The sequence below is a fragment of the Thamnophis sirtalis genome, unplaced genomic scaffold (genome assembly GCF_051295495.1).
Source record: "Thamnophis sirtalis isolate CommonGarterSnake01/CBP01778 unplaced genomic scaffold, rThaSir2_p1.2 scaffold_3, whole genome shotgun sequence".
Taxonomy (NCBI): Eukaryota; Metazoa; Chordata; class Lepidosauria; order Squamata; family Natricidae; genus Thamnophis; species Thamnophis sirtalis.
Window position 1 is genome coordinate 142,873,961 of NW_028261383.1, and position 15,576 is coordinate 142,889,536.

At 40.5% G+C, this 15,576-nt stretch overlaps 1 long non-coding RNA gene across 1 annotated transcript in view; it reads left to right on the plus strand.

The window, feature by feature from the left end:
- LOC106546606 (uncharacterized) overlaps nucleotides 1-15,576 on the plus strand; it is a 50,534-nt gene that overhangs the window by 19,553 nt on the left and 15,405 nt on the right. The window contains exon 3 of the long non-coding RNA XR_001313378.2: nucleotides 6,738-6,841. This is a non-coding gene — a long non-coding RNA (uncharacterized LOC106546606). The remainder of the gene's footprint in view (nucleotides 1-6,737; nucleotides 6,842-15,576) is intronic.

Below are 15,576 nucleotides of genomic sequence, written 5' to 3' on the forward strand. Positions count from 1 at the left end.
GCTTTAATCATTTCTCTGGATACATTTGTACCTGCTCAGCCAACAATCTTAATAGCTGCGAAACTGAATGTACCGTATTTTTCAGAGGATAAGAAGCACCCTTTCCCCCGCTAAAAGAGTGTGGAAATGTTGGTGTGTCTTATACACCGATTACAGCCATTTTTGGCCTCCCCAAACCCCACCCCCACATCCAATTTTTGTGAAAAATGGGCAAAAACCAGGCCATTTTTTGCAAAAACAGGGGTATTTTTGCCTCCCCCCCAAAAACACTCTGCAGGCTTCAGCAGGGCTGGGGGAAGGGGAAAATGCCATTTCGGTGAAAAGCGGGGGCATTTTTGCCTTATCCCAGCCCTGCTGAAGCCTGCAGAGTGCTCCTGGGGGCTGGGGAGGACAAAAACTTTTTTTCTTACTTACCTCATCGAAATTCTGGTGTGTCTTATACACTGGTGCGTCTTATAGTCTGAAAAATACAGTATATCCCTTATTCATTGCAGTGTGGGGCTACCCGATAAGTTTGGGTCTCCTTGTCTGACTGCTCACTTATGTTCTTGCAATCTGGTGGTTAGCTTCCTCCCTGTCGGTCCCTAGTCACAGGGGCAATCCATGCAGGGGATCCAGTAGATTGCATTAGAAGTACTGTATCTCCCACTTCCAAGCAATCCTTACAATGCATGATTTATGGTAGCCTCTGGGCGGTATGTGACGCCCACTTGTAGATCTCGGAAGCTGCGTTCTACTGTTTCCAATGTATGGCAGGATGTGCCATATAGTTGGTCTTGTACCTTATTTCTTCCTCTCACTCCTTGCGTTGCACAGGCATCTTGTAATAAATGCTCGCGTGTACACATTTTGCCTGAATTGTTCACATAGGTACCTGCTCCCCAGTTGTTTAGCTTGCTAGGTACTATAGTGGGGTCTCACCCTTCCATATCCTATTCTGACACAGCTCTTTTCGTGTGACAGTGGATGGTTCCTGTTGAAACTAAGAATGTGCGGAGCACTGGTGATATTGCAATAAACCATGATTTTTAGGCTTCCATCTTCCTGCCCGTTGACAAGCACATCTAACAATGGTCATTTTCTACCTGTTTCTTCTTCTATTGTGAATTGCATGTCTGGAAAAACGGAGTTCAGTAGGTATGAAAGTCTTTCAGTGCATTTCTTTTGATGATGACAGATGTGTCACCCACATAGAGGCACCAAAATTTAGATATGTAGTATTGAAATGCATGGTGTTCTAGTCTGTGCAGGACAGTTTATGCAATGACTCCCGATATTGGGCATCCCATGGGCGTCCCTTTTATTTTCTCATACATTTCCCTTTTGAATGTGAAGAAGATAGGTTGACAGCACTGGAATTGCTTCATGATTTGTGTCTTGGTTAAGTTGTTCTGATCTGTGTTGGAGTCTTCTTCTAGTTTTCTATCTATTACTTCATATGCTAAATATCCCTCCCACCCCACTTAGCATACATTCTGCACTATAATTGTTGTCACTCATATAAAGCACAGGCCAGAAGATAGAAAGCCCAGGCTCAATGACCTCGGATTGGTAGGATATCTCACCAATTAAAATAGATTGATTGAGGTTCTCCAGAGTTCTCAAACAGCCCTTACTGATAAGAACCAAGCTCAAGTAGTGTCACCAGGTAGCTGGCTCTACATGGACACCTTGGTGACGTTTTCCTGCATGATGTAGAAGTGGAGTTCTTCCAGGAGGGTTTTCCTTTTCAGACTCTTGGAATAGTTGAAGAACAATGACTGATCCAGAAAGCAGTCTCTGAAACCTATTAGATCCTGCTCTCAAAATCTGTGGGATCTAACATTTTATTTGTGCATGTTTAATACTGCCTCACTGGAATGAGGAACAAATTGTGCTTCCCCAGTGCAGCAAGAGAAATCCAGGGCTGCTTTAACCTTTATAAAAACAATTACAAAATGCCCATCTTTATGATGGATGAGTGTGTGTGTGTGCGTGTGCGTGTGCGCACGCATGTACGTGCCTGCATGCATGTTCATGGGAAGAAGGAGAGAGAGACACAGGGAAGTATTTGCACCAGTCTGTATGCACAGATAGTTTTTCCTTCTGCAACACTGAGAGTGAGGAATGGCAAGGTGCTCTTGCACCCATCCTACAGAGATGCCCCTATGCACAGTGCTTCATAGAACCAAAGGGGATCACCAGTCAGGTATCTGCTTCTTCTTTGAGAAGTCTTCTCTTAAAAATATGGCTGTATCCCTTCATCTCTGGGGCCTCATCCTAAGATTCAAAGCATTAGGATTTGGTTTTCATGCTGATTTATTGGTTTATTTGTAGACTGTTCTTCAATTCCCTAGGCAAATTATAACAATCCATTTTTAAAAAGGCAATCTGAAAACAATCCATTTTGAATATATACATGTGAATTTACAACTATGTTTAAGTTCAGGGAAACAACAAAACAGTGAAAACTAAGCACAATGTGTTAGCACAGCACAGCATAACAACATACCATAACAACACAATATAAATTTCCCCAAGCTGTAAAAAATAGCTTATATAGCACACAGTCTATTCCTGTCAGGCATGAAAGATCAGGTCCACATATCTTCCAATTAAACTGAGTTATTGCTATTCATACCTATGCACAGGTATGAACCATTCTCAACTAATGGTTAGCACCTGCTTGGACTTAGATAAGGGTCCGCAGAACTCAAGGGAGGTTGAGTTTAGTTTGCTTGTGGCTGTGTAGAGATTCTTGGCTGATCCCTCCTTTAATTCCACCTCCAGATTCTGCCACTCCTCCTTCAATTCCATCTGTAAAAATTATATAGAACTGGGATGAGTAGAAGATAGATCTAAAGCTACCATTAGATTTCTGAGGGATTTGTAGGCTACTACAGATTTCAAATCCTAATTGTTTAATTAACACTAGAGAAAAATTACCCTGCTTGTCATCAAATTGTATTGCTAGAACAACAAAAAGAAACTTAGCTTAAACAGGTGTCAATTTTTGCAAGGAATAAATGCCAGGCTCACAGGCTGAATTAATCTCTTGTTTTTAAACCATGATTTGTTGAATAAGACAAGCTGGCTTAGTTCATGCATCACACTAAGGCCATCAGTTAACTGGAACAGCTGAGATTACAAAAGTAATTAAGTTAAAACAAAATGCATTCTGGCATTACACATCTTACTAGTTCCTACTCAAGCAATCTCCCATCTGTGCAATATCAACCACATTTCGGTGTTTAACATACTAACATTTGAAATTTGCATGCTGGTCAAGTGGATGGATTGTGATATCAAGCTAGAAAATCTAGCTCTTTTGAGGTGGAGATACCTGCTAGGTATGGACTGCAAAAAGCTGGATGACTACTAGAACAGTGGTCACCAACTGGTGGTCCATGGATCACTGGTGGTCCCTGAGAAAATTTTGGTGGTCCTTAGAAACATTATTTGCATTTTTTAATGTTGCACTAATACTATTTATCTTTTTTAAAAAATCATATTAGTGGTCTGTGGGATATAAAATTATGAATTAAGTGGTCCCTGAGGTCTGAAAGGTTGGTGACCCCTGTACTAGAAGGCCCCAAAGAGATAAAGAAGACTCTTTCTCTTTGTTGCTATCTACGTGTCATCTGCATTTTTGCAGCCCAGCTCTGGTAATATTTCAGTAACACATTCTCTAATCAGTGATTAGTACTTTGTGCAACCTCAGATGTCAACTTCTCAGCCATATTTTGAATTCCTGTGTCTTACAGAGATGTTGGAGTTCATTTCCCATAATCTCCCCATTAGTACAGCCATGTTGACAAGAAATTCTGAGTTGAAAAGCAGTAATCCAGGAGACACTAGGCTAAAGAAGTCTGGATAAATTGTAGCTACAAAAACTTTTGAAAACATGTTAGTGGAGGAACTACAATGCTGCTTTTGTTACATTTCCTTTGCACAAGTCAACGTGGGGCCCTTCAGTTACATTCTAGAGCACAGGTGTCAAACTCACAGTGTCACGTTGTTGTCATGCAATGTTTCGTGGCATTTTTCCCCTTTGCGGAGCTGGGGTGGGCATGGCCTGCGTGTGAAGCAACTGGCCACCAGTTTGACCTCTGTTCTAAAGGTACTGAAACATAGAAGTCAATGTATAAATGTTGAACCCTTGGATTGGAATTATGTTCTTACCACCAATGCTATAGCAGCCAGAAATCCCTTTTATGTAGTGTGGAAGTTAAACAAATGGAAATTAAATAATACCCGCAAATGAATTCTCTACTGGGGAGGCAACCTTGACTGAATAAGAGTCTTAATCTTCCTATTTTCCTTGGCCTCATGGTGCTCATTCTTCTGGGCCCTGTTTAAATCTGAATTCTCATCACCACAGAGACTGAGGATCCCAGGTTATTCTTTAATTCATGACTTGCTGATTTGTAATTCATGACTTCATTATTTTGATATTTAAGCCACAAGGATTTCAGAGAAATGGCCCATTTTGCAAGGCTGCTCATTAAGTGTCCCAAATTGCAAAACAATCAAAGGTCTGCTTGTCAATCACAAATGGTGACCCCCATCCTCAAATCCCATAGAGACTTCAGTTGTAATGGTATGCCTAGCATTAGTAGACAAGATAAATTGGTCTCCTGCTAGGATGCCTATCACATATTCCAAAGTGGGGCAAATAGTTTTGCCCTATATGGCTCTCTGGGGCAGAAGTGTTTTGATCCACCCCATCTTATTTTCACAATATGCCTGATCCACTTGATTAATAAAGGTTTTCAACATTGGCACTTTTTTCACCACCTATATTTTGCTCTTTGATTTTAATGCCTTCCCTCCTTTCCTTCTTTTATTTCTATCTCCCTCCCGCCTTTTTTTTTTTTTTTACCAACGCTCAACAAATACCACTATGTCACAATACAAAGTGGTGACATGTGTTTCTCTGATGGCAGAATATTCTGTGCCAACCTCTAGCACTACAGGATAACTGCTGTATGGCTCTCTCTCATCTATCATCTGTCGATATCTATATCTATCATCTCTCTCTCTCATCTATCTATCATATATACTTTGTGTGTGTGCGCGTGTGCCTGCGTGTGCGTATGTGTGTGTGTGTGTGTGTGTGTGTGTGTGTGTATATATATATATATATATATATATATATATATATATATATATATATATATATATATATATATATATATATATATGTTGCATTTGTGCTGATAAATAAATATATATATTCTACCATCTACCTATCTCTATCATCTATCAGCTTCCTATTTTCAGCAGCGGGTTGATTTAGAAGATCTCTAAGATGCCTTCCAGTTCTCTGATTCTATCTATCTCTATTTCTCTTATCTCTCCATCTCTCTTTCTCTTTCTCTCCCTCCATATTATCCCCTCCCCCTCTCCCCCCATCTCTTATTAACTATAATTTATCAGTCTCGATCTAAATTAAATACTGCCCATCTCACTCTCAGAATGTTATGCACAAATGCCTACTGGAGACTGCCTTAAGCAGTGAGCTGAAACAAAAGAATCATTTAATAGTGCTAGAGTCCAGAAGTAGTGTATTGTTTTGTTTAAAAGTGAGAATTGCATCAGAAGTGTGCATTCCTGTGCGTTTGTTTCCAGGAGCAAAAATGGCAGAGCTGCCTTTTCATGATTTTACCTCTGTCAGAGGATATGCATGGACCTGACATCCCTTCTCACTTTGCTTCGGTATGAAGCACTCTTGAAAAGCCAGGCTGCTTTCTGGAGGTGTTTAAATGAGGAAATGATCATGCTTTGCATACTTGCCAAATGCTGCTTTTCAGGCCGGGAGTGCTTCTTAGAAGCAGAGTCAGCAGAAAAGAGAATGTGCAAAACTGCCTTTAATTCAAAACCAAAAGATTATAAAGTCAGGGAAACGTCTTTATTTCTTCTAACAAAAGATTGAAAGGGGAACATCCACTTATCTGATTTTTTTTTAAAAAAACTTTGATAATCATTTAAGATATGACTTACATTTCTTTAAGAAGATCAAGTTAAACTTTACCCATTAGAAGATTTCTGAGTAGTATACAAAAAGTTCAAACTGAGAATAATTCCCACTGCTGTTAAAACCACCGGTAAATAAGCTCTGATTTCTGATTGCATTTTTTTTTCACTGAAAAACATCCTGAAATTATTGAATTCCACTATACAGAATTGGAAAACTGAAGGTTTCCATCTGAAGCCAACGAAAAAGGGCAATAATTCATAATGTTAGCAAGGACAGGAATCTGGAGGCATGTGGGAGATGGTTGTCCCCAGTCCTGGGTTCTCTCTAAGGTACATGATTAGGCAAAAATGGAAGAAAGAATGGAGAACAAGGTGAAATCACAAGTGGAGCAGCACATTAGATAGAGATGATATGTTTTCAGTGGATGAGTAGAATGCAGGGAGTGGGAGATTAGTCCAGGACAGCTGGGGGATAGAGTATAACCATGGTGCATGTCCATTAGCTGCTTTCTGAGCAGGAGTTTCCAATAATCTTTAATTTTCTTTAGCAATGGGATTTTCCAATACTTTGGTCCACCAAGAAATTTGACTAAAAAAACTTTCACTGGCATTTTCCTTAGAGAATCTCTGAGAATCTGTCCCTGACATCAGCTTTTAGCCGAGACTCCAAAGAGAACTAACCCTACTTTAATTTTCATTAGCCACAAAATTTCTCCATGTGTTTTACAATGGTCCACAAAGTAGTGCAAACAAATAGTTTTCTCATTCTTTTTCCTCAGAGAACCACCAAGAATCTGCCCTTGACATCAGTTTTTGGCTCTGACAACACTTTGGGTGTTCACTGTTGTGGAAGGAACAGCAAAGCACACTTCTTCATACTCAGGTTTGTAGATTGTCAACCAGTCATTTGTTTTGGTTATTCCCTCTTTCTAAGGGAGCAACAGATCAGGGAGACTGGCCACTGGCTATTGGGATCTTTCTGCCAAGCACCTTATGAACAAAAGCACTAATAATTTATTGGAGGAGTTAGAGGCTGATTGAGCTGAAGCTATGACAGGGCTGATACCTTCCAAAGACACCCGGGATTTATATGAACCTATGTTCTCTGAGCAATTGGCAGGGTTCACTGTAAAATATGCCCTGCCCCTGTGAGCCTGATCTTTTCCTTCATTGATTTTGGTTGCCAGGAAGGAGATGAGATGCTGAGTTTGGGTAGCAGAAATAATTCTGTGAGGGAGGGGTGATCCTGAAGATTTCCCTTAAACCAGCCCACATCATCAATTGCAGGCTTATCTCCAATCTTCCCATTTTAGCATAGCTTGTTGAGAAGAAGGTGAGACAGCAGCTCTAGTTGTCCTGGATGAAGCAGGTTTTCTGGATGCATTCCAGATGGTGTTGAGGCTGAGAATGGTATGGAAGCTATACCAGGGGTGAGTTCAAATTTTTTTACTACCATTTCGGTGGGTGTGGCTAGATGGGGGGCATGTGACTGGGTGGCCATGGCCAACTTGACATCACTCACGCACTCAAGTCACATGACCCCCTCACCAAACCATGCCCACTGAAACGATGGCGAATAGTTTTGACAGGGGGGCCATTCCTGCCTCGCCGAAGCTAAGGGAGCGCCTGCAAACTATCCAGTAGGGGAAAAAAGTTTTTGTATACCCGACCCCCAGGAACACTCTGCAGGCTTCAGCAGGGCTGGGGGAAGGCAAAAACGCTGCCATTTTTGTGAAAAATGGGCAGAAAACACAGGGATTTTTCCTTTCCCCCCAGCCTGCTGAAGCCTGCAGAGTGCTTCTGGAGGCTGAGGGAAGGCAAAAACACCTGTTTTTGAAAAAAATGGCCCATCTCTGGGATCTTTCTGGGACTGGCATGCGTACACCATTAAAAAAGGAAAAAAATTACAAAAAGCCCAGCGTAGAACCGGTATGGTCACAAGTTACTACCTATTCGGTTGAACTGGGCTGAACTGGTAAGAGCCCTCCTTTGAGCTATACCCATTGGTCTTGTAGATTAGTGAGTCTCAACTGGAAACTACTGTATATGCCTTCCTGGAGAGCCTGGGATATTTTATGGGAGCCACACTGAAAATCATGGCCTGGAATTTGATGTGGCAGCGGCGGCAGCAGCTGGGGGCTTCCATTTTCACAACCCCCACTGCCCTCTCTGCTGCCGCATTGAGCTCCAGACCATGATTTTCACCTGTGGCCCCCTAAAATATCATAACCTCTGTTGCTCCGTGCTTTGCCACGTACTCACTCGTCTGCCTACCCAACTCTCCCTCCAGCTACCCACGGCTAGTTGTCCCTGTGGTGAATTGACCTTGTTGAGTCATCCTGCAATGAATTGGTGGTGGCGAGTTGGTAGAGGTGAATTGCAGAGGTAGGATTCAGCAGGTTCTGACCAGTTCTGGGGAACCGGTAGCGGAAATTTTTGAGTAAATACCACCTCTTACTGGCCCCGCCCCCATCTATTGTCTGCCTCCCGAGTCCCAGCTGATTGGGAGGAAATGGGGATTTTGCAGTATCCTTCCCCTGCCACTCCCACCAAGCCACGCCCACCAAGCCACACCCACAGAACCAGTAGTAAAATTTTTGAATCCCACCACTGGTGAATTGGCAGTGACAAGCTGGTGACAATGAATTGGCTTGTTCAAGACCCGAAAATTGTACCTACTGAAGTTTGGAGGTTGCCCACGAACAAGGGCACTGAGCAGCAGTTCCCCCATTCTGGAAGAGCATGCCCTGAGGTGACAATGAGTCCTTTCTTGTTAACATTTTGGAAGACAGTGCAAACCGTTATCTTCTTGTGAACCTTAATTGAAGAGTGTGACTATCTGTCTGGACGGAGGGTGCAGCATGCAGAGCGGCATGATATATGAGTTGTGATGTTTTATGGTATTACCAATATAATATAATCCACCTAGAATTTGTGGAGTAGGAGAGTCATATAAATGTACAAACTTGGAGGCCGTTATTCATCTTTATGTTGAAGCAACATCAGTGCTGCAAAGAGCACCATTGGTTGATTACGCTCATCCTCTAGTCATCAAGTGTGGTCACTGAAGCATTGTTTGATGGTTCCCCCCATTGTCAGCTCAATTTGTAAAGTTTTCAGTTTCTGCAAAGCGCCTGAAATACGTTGGGAAGATTCCAGTCTAAATGAGCATAATACAAAGAAGGGTGAGTCAGGGACCAATGTGCATTTGAGAGTTGCTGAAAAAGAGGAATCAACTCTTATGTGAGTTCCCAAGAGTAACTAGGGCGCCTGTGGTTTCCCTGCTTCTTGTGGAGATCAGAAAAAAGACGCCTTGAAAAGATGATCGTTCACTCCCACCTAAAGCCAAATAATTGTTGTCCATCTTGATCAGGAAACCTATATACCACCTTCCATTGCTATGCAATTTCTGGCACACCTATAAGTATCTTCCACCCTTTCCAGTCTAGTATTTGTCTCACAATATATGACACCAAGGATGTGCAAGTGCTTTGAGCTAATGAGTCTCCCCACAGAAATCAATAAAGGAAATTGTGCCTTATTGATCATATTAGATCTTACCATGGCCTTTGGTTCTATTGGCTGTGCAATGTTGCCATGATAACCGCAAGGACAAGTATGTGTTATATTTGCTAATTTCTTACAAGGAAATCCCAGAGTGGGGTGATAAATTATTCCTGTTGAACTCCCAATATATATATATATATATTCTTACATTGAATGGCAGTGTGCATGACCTTTTGGCCATGTGTGGATTTTGAGTGATGTGACAGGAACCATGGTCTAAAATTGGATGAGGCTGGAATAGAAATGTGATTTGATATCAGTTCAATTAGCCATAGAACAATTAGCATGGTTGTTGCCACCTACCTATTAATTTTCTTTTTCTTTCACATTAAATTTGATAATCAACTTGGATTTGATATTTTTTACCATATTGGTGTTTTTAGTGTGGCAACAATCTCTCTCGGATGGCAGCCTTCTCTGCTTGCAGAGTAAACAAAAGCAATATTCTCCCCCCTCCGCCAGAAGTGAGTTTGAACTACTAATGTTAATTTAATATTTTCCTTTATCCTGGGAAGGAAGGAAGATTTGGTTAAAATGTGTATTGTATGAAATAGGAATCTTGAGTAAGCATTTGGTAAATTCATATTCCACGCAGAGCTGGTTTGAGTAGGCAGCAGGCCATGAATAAATTCATAAATACTCTCCTCCCTCTCACCATCCTCCCCACCATTTCTCTGAACCTCCCCATGATAGGCCCATCTTTTGACCAGCAATTCCCAAATCTATGCCACATGGATGGAGGTGAAGGTGGGGGACTCCTCTTTTAGCGGCTAAGATGGAGGGCTGGGGGTTGGGGAATTGAGATGAGGGGAGCACGCAAGAAGGCAGTGACTGAGTGATGCAACCTTTTGCACTGATGTTTCTGATCCATCCATCACGGACCCCCCAGAGGCAGCTGGCTGGCAATTAGACATTCACTGCCTGAAACAGCCCCACACCCCTGAGAAAGGCTGATGAGGCAAAGACCTTGAATCAAATGTGTATTTATGATATGAGTCCCACCCCTCCTTACCAGACCAGGTCCTTCCTGGCCTGTCAATGGCCTTAGCCTGAATGAAGCCATCTTCCCTTCCTATCCTGCTCACCCATCCACCCCTGCTTCATCATTTGGGGCTTACAATTGTTAAAAACCGCTGACAGCTGAATACTTAGAGACACTTGTTCTTCAGCAACCTTTGGTAGTTAGCTTTGGCCATAAAGCAAAAAAGTGCATTATTCCCATTTCAGGACTTGAAGGAAAGAGTTAAGAAAGAGTAAGGAGGAGGAGGAGGAGGAGGAGGAGAAGGAGGAGGAGGAGGAGGAGGAAGAGGAATGCTAATCCTTTGAAAAACATTCCTTGTCTTCCTAAGGAAAAGGAGCTTTCGCAAAAATCTGAAGAACAAATACCTCCATCCCACCCCTAAGAACTCCAGCACTGCAGGTTACTTGTTCCTTACATAAGTGCATTGATACTTCTTTCTATTGGAAAGCAATAATTTATTAGAAAGGGGGACTTTCAATCTTCAAACAAGTAGTCAAGTCATTGGTATGATTGCATTTATGGCCACTGCAGGGTGAATGGAAGTGGGATTGTGTAAGTTTTATGCTTTGGGCTTTTTTTTACTTTTGTAAATCAGCCAGAGACACCCTGTGTAAGTTGGGAGGCCATATAAATTTTCTCAATAAACAAACAAACAAACAAACAAACAAACAAACAAATAGGAAAATGATGATCTCATGTGTAATGACTCCATATACCACCCCCAGCAGCAGTGTTATTGAAGGTAGTCCTTGACTTACACACCTTCATTTATCAACCCTTCAAAGTCACAAAGGCATTGAAAAGAAAAGTCAACTTACAACTGGTTCTCATACTTACTACAATCACTGCAGCATCTGCACAGTTACATGATCAAAACTGAGCACTTGGCATGTATTTATAATGGTTCCAGTGTGCCAGGGTCATTGGCAACCTTTCCAGCTGGCTGGAATGTTGACTTAATGACTGCATGATTTACTTAACAACTGCAATGATTTGCTCAACAACCATGGATAAAATGGTTGTAAAATTGGACACGACTCACTTAACAATTAAGCAGCACCCTTGTTTAAAAACAGAAATCCTGGTCCCAATTGTGGTTGTAAGTCACCTGTTTTTGGATATTTATAAGTGTTTAAGACATTCGGGATGTGTGATATGGAAAAATAGAAGCTACAGGTAGCCCTTGACCACAACTGAGCTCAAATTTTTCATTGTTGCTCTCCATTAGAGCATTATAATGTTTAAATGTTTAATATACTATAATATTTAGTTTAGTGAAATAATGTTATATGAATGTGAATGAGATAGAAAATGGCAAATGATGTTGCACAGAGATGTTTGTAACCAGATGACACACTGAGGATGGACAGATGGAATGTTTATGTTTGTAAAATAAAAATAAAAAACTTTTTATAAATAAATAAAATTTCTGTTGTTAAGCAAGACATTTGTTAAGTAAGTTTTGCCCCATGTTACGACCTTTGTTGTCACAGTTGTTAAGTGAATCATTAGAAGGTCACAAAAGGTGATCACGTGACTTAGGACACAGCAACGGTCCTAAATATGAACCAGTTGCTAAGCATCTAAATTTTGACCACATGATCATGGGGATGCTTCAAAGATCTTAAGTGTGAAAAACAGTCATAAGTCACTTTTTCTGTGCCATTGTAGCTTTGAATGGACACTAAATTAACTGTTGTAAGTCGAAGACAACCTGTATATTCTGCTGCATCCAAAGGAAAAGAGAAAAATCTGTTCAAAAATCTGTTGCATTTTAATCATTGTGCTTCTCTTGAAGTTTTAAAGATTTCACCAACGTAGGGCTTACATGTGGATTAAGACTCGTCTTTCTGTATGTTAAGTGGGAATTCTGTGGGTTGGAGATCCAGAACACCTAGAGGTGAAGACTAGAGGAACACCACTTATTTCTGAGTCACAATCATTTTTAGACTTCTTTTTAAAGTAACACTCAGAGTAAAAATTCCAAAATTAATTGTATGACACAGATAAATATGTAGAGTAAAATATAGTATTAAGGGAACTGGAACTGAGTTCACATCTTCATGTGGCCAAGAATTGCTGTGAGTCATAGCTGTCTCTTATCCTTACTGCTTCATCTATAAAATGGGAATATTAATTCATTATCCCAGGTTGTCATAAAGATGTCTAGGAAGAGCACTGTAAAACATTAGCATCTTGAAAGTGCCATAGAAATGATTAATAGCGATAATGTGTATGCAAATGTGGCAATTTGCATAATGTACTCCCAAAATGGCAAATTAGCATAATTTTATTTGCTCGACGGGGAATGTTTAATGCTTTCACTAAAAACACGGAGTCATCATTTTAACTAAGGTCATCAAAGGCATGGGAATTACCTCTCTTTTTCCAGCCTTTTCTCCCCCCAAAATAAAAACCAGTGTTACATACGTAGGGTTTACTGCATTTTCCTCACGACAACCCTATCAGGTCGATTACCAGACCAAGGACAGAGATTGACTTGAAATTGCATAGCATGTCTCGTGACTAAACCAGAATTTAGCCTTTGTCTTTGATCCAGTCTCATGCTTCCTAGGTAAGAGAAACAAAGCTGACTCTACAACAGTAGCTAAACTAATATGCCTAAAAAGCTACTTTTTCCAAACAATTATATTTATTTACAATTATTTCCCCCCCAAAAAGCTTCATTGTATATTGGTTGCACTTATTGCATATAAAATCGGTGTCTCCGTTCTATGTTCAGCTATAGATCATGTTCCTTAACTTTATATGACAGTATTGTGTTGAAATCTATTATTGGAGGGAGAACAGGGAATGGCCTTGAAGCACAGGAGGAAGAGTTGCTATCAAGGCAATAGTCAGATAAGAGACACTTGAGCCTGGGACAAGAAAATAACTTGAGAAAGCATCTCAGACAAGCCCTTTTCTAGTTCACACAAAGATAAAGAGAGAGGTAAACAGTCAAACTTGCAATACTTTGTCACTATAACTGTTTCAACAAAAGTAATCTTGACCTATATTGCATCAGTTTCTTTGTCTGGCCTATCTTGTTGTGCTGACAAATATACTTCAAGGCCTCTTATGTCCACGAACCATAATTATATTTCTTACTTTTTTTACTAGGCAAAGATATTTGTTCACACCCTTTGTTCACGCAGCTTTCTCTAGCCTTGTATCCCCATTAGAAAAATTCCCATGAACCTTAACCAAGCTTGTGGAAGCTAAAATCCTGAAGAGAAGCAACAGAAGTGGGTTAAAATTAGAAACTGACTGGAAAACATAACAGGGAATCACATAGATTGGAAACCGGAACATTTCTATTAGGTCTAACCACAACAAAGTACAGTAAAGAAATGCTACACCTAATTTTACATATTATCACAGCGGCCAGAATATCATACGCACAAAAATGGAAAAATAACACAGTACCGAACGAAGACGAGGTAATAAGGAAGATCTTAGAATGTACAGAGATGGACAGATTGACTAAGGAAAGGAGGAATGAGAATACTATTTAGTTTGGGAAAAATGGTACAAATGATTAAATGATAGAAATAAGAAATCGGGGAATCGTAAAGTGTATTGTAGAAGAATTAGGATATAGCGATAAGAGGGTAGGGAAAATAATTTAAGATATACAACTGTAAGAAAAAGATACACAATATAACAAAGGGAATATGATAGTCGGATAAAATGACTAAACACAAACAACTAAGCAAGTTATGTGCATGTTTTTATTGATGTGTTTAAGTGTTTAAAATTAAAAATTAAAAAATAAATAAATAAAAATTTCCCATGAACCTTAACCAAGCTTGTGGAAGCTAAAATCCTGAATAGAAGTAGCAGAGATGGTATTCAGCAGGTTCTGACCAGTTCTGGAGAACCGCTAGTGGAAATTTTGAGTAGTTCAGAGAACCAGTAAATACCACCTCTGACTCTGCCCTGCCCCCATCTAATGTCTGCTTCCCAAGTCCCAGCTGATCAGGAGGAAATGGGGATTTTGCAGTAACCTTCCCCTGGAGTGGGGAGGGAATGGAGATTTTACATTATTCTTCCCCTGCCATGCCCACCAAGCCACGCCCACAGAACTGGTAGTAAAAAAAAAAGAATCCTACCACTGAGTAGTAGCTTGGGGAAGTTAATTCTGGTATCTTTCTCTTCCCACACTTAGTTTATTCATCAGCAGCTTATCCATCTCTAACTGTATTTTACCCTCCAAAGTTCAGGGACCCAGCCGTCACATTATTTTACAAAAGCAGCATAGGGACCAAGAAAGCCAAGTAATTTTGTGTAATAATGAATGTGGAGGATTCATTGTGTTGCAAATGCAAAAAAATTAGAACAAAATGGATGGGTGGGGGACATTGAGAAAGTAGGTCTTTACATCCAAAAATGTAAAGCCACTACCAGATGGATTTGTAACTGGCTGACCAATCGCACTCAATGTGTAGTCCTCAATGGAACTGCATCTTCATGGAGGGAAATATGCAGTGGAGTACCCCAAGACTCTGTTTTGGGCCCAGTACACTTCAACATCTTCATCAGTGATTTGGATGAGGGAATAAATGAGGAACTCATCAAATTTGCAGATGACACCAAGCTGGCAGGAATAGCCAACACTCCAGAAGATAGGCTAAAGCTACAGAAGGATCTTGACAAACTTGAACATTGGGCACTATCTAATAAAATGAAATTCAATGGTGAAAAGAGTAAGGTTCTATATTTAGGCAACAAAAACGAAATGCACAGGTACAGTATAGGTAAGGTGACCAGATTTTCAGATTGGTAAAGAGGGACACCTTTGACAGGGGGGGGGGGGACTTGATTAAAAATTTTATACGGAGCAACAAAAATGTTCATACAACGCAAAAATAGTATTGTAATTTTTTTTTATTTCAACATAACTACAATTTACAAATATAAATTGTAACTGTTGCCAAACATCAAAGTTTTAATCACGTGACCATGAGGATGCTGCAACGCAATGTTCGCTAAGTGTGAAAATGGTCGCTAAGTGTGAAAAATGGTCA